This window comes from Helianthus annuus, chromosome 3 (assembly GCF_002127325.2).
Source record: "Helianthus annuus cultivar XRQ/B chromosome 3, HanXRQr2.0-SUNRISE, whole genome shotgun sequence".
NCBI classification, from domain to species: Eukaryota; Viridiplantae; Streptophyta; class Magnoliopsida; order Asterales; family Asteraceae; genus Helianthus; species Helianthus annuus.
The window spans coordinates 46,683,350-46,684,875 of record NC_035435.2 but is presented as its reverse complement, the minus strand read 5'-3'; the positions used below and the strand labels follow the sequence as shown (position 1 = coordinate 46,684,875).

The 1,526-nt window shown below is 43.6% G+C and overlaps 1 non-coding gene across 1 annotated transcript; it reads right to left on the bottom strand.

The window, feature by feature from the left end:
• Window positions 1–315: 315 nt before the first annotated feature.
• On the bottom strand, window positions 316–422 carry LOC118490995. Its single transcript, XR_004890220.1, has one exon. It is a non-coding gene; the product is annotated as a small nucleolar RNA R71 (small nucleolar RNA).
• Between the last annotated feature and the right edge of the window lie 1,104 nt (window positions 423–1,526).

Sequence of the window (1,526 nt, the reverse complement as noted above, 5' to 3'; positions counted from 1 at the left end):
ATCAATGCCCCGAATGTCGAAGCTAATAACTTCGAACTTCGACCGCACTTGATACAAATGCTCCAAAACTCCGCAACCTTTCACGGGCTCGCGGACGAGGATCCCCATCTACATATAACTAATTTCTTAGAAATATGTGATACATTTCGGATCAATGGAGCATCAAACGACGCCATCCGCCTTCGTATGTTTCCATTCTCACTAAAAGACCGAGCGAAAGCTTGGCTCAACACCCTCCCAGCTGGATCGGTAAACACCTGGGATGAACTAGCCCAAAAATTTCTATATAAGTATTTCCCTCCTTCTAAAACTGCTAAATTAATGGCTGAAATTAACACATACTCACAAGAGGACGGGGAATCCTTATATGAAACTTGGGAAAGATTCAAGGAGCTACTACGCAAGTGTCCCCATCATGGTCTCGCGATATGGCAACAAGTATCCACTTTCTACAATGGATTGTTGCCACATACTAGACAGACACTTGATTCTAGCTCCGGGGGACTTTTAGGTAATAGACGCCCACACGAAATATATAATCAGATTGAGGAAATTGCTCAAACCAATTTTCAGTGGCACACCCCCCGGGGAAATAAAACTATTGCCCCGGGCGCCCATAAGGTAGACGAAAACACCTCTTTACAAGCCCAAATCGAGGCCCTTTCTTCAAAAATAAAAAAATTAGAAATGACAAAAACAGTCTCGGTCATGGCTTGTGAGGGGTGTGGTGGGTCACATGAAAATTGGAGTTGCATGAAAGAAACGGACGATCAACAAGAAATGGTAAACTACATTGATAATAGACCTAGGCCGTCGGGTCCTCCAACGGGGACCTACAACCAAGGATGGCGAAACCACCCAAACCTTGGTTGGAGGGAGCCCGGCAATAGTAGTAACCAACAACCACAACGAACAAACTTTCAGCAACCAAGAAATGAGTCACAAAATTTCACTCAACAACAAAGTGGGAGAGAAAGGCTCGAAGATACTATATCTCGCCTCGTCTCTGACACTGACAAGAAAAATTCGGAAAGATTCCTACAATTAGAATCAAACTTTAGGAATCAACAAGCTAGCATTCAAAATATAGAAAAACAAATAAATCAACTAGCTCAAAATTTTTCCGAAAGACCACAAGGCGCGTTACCTAGCAATACCGAAACCAACCCGAAGGCACAAGTTCACCTCATCACGCTACGAAACCGAACCGTAGGGCCTGCAGAAGTACCTCCAACCGCGGAAGAATCAACGCCAACACATCTGCAGGAGAAGGACCCTCCCCCATCAACAGAGCCTACCAAGGCTCCTCGAGTTCCGTACCCCGGTAGGTTAATTCGTCAAAAAACCAACGAGCAATTCGCAAAGTTCGAAAGTTTGCTAAAACAATTGCATGTCAATATTCCTTTTATCGAAGTCCTAACCCAAATGCCCAAATACTCTAAATTTATGAGGGACTTCCTAACACATAAAAAGAAAATTGAGAATTTGCAATTAGTTAATTTAGGCGAAGAATGCTCTGCCCTCGT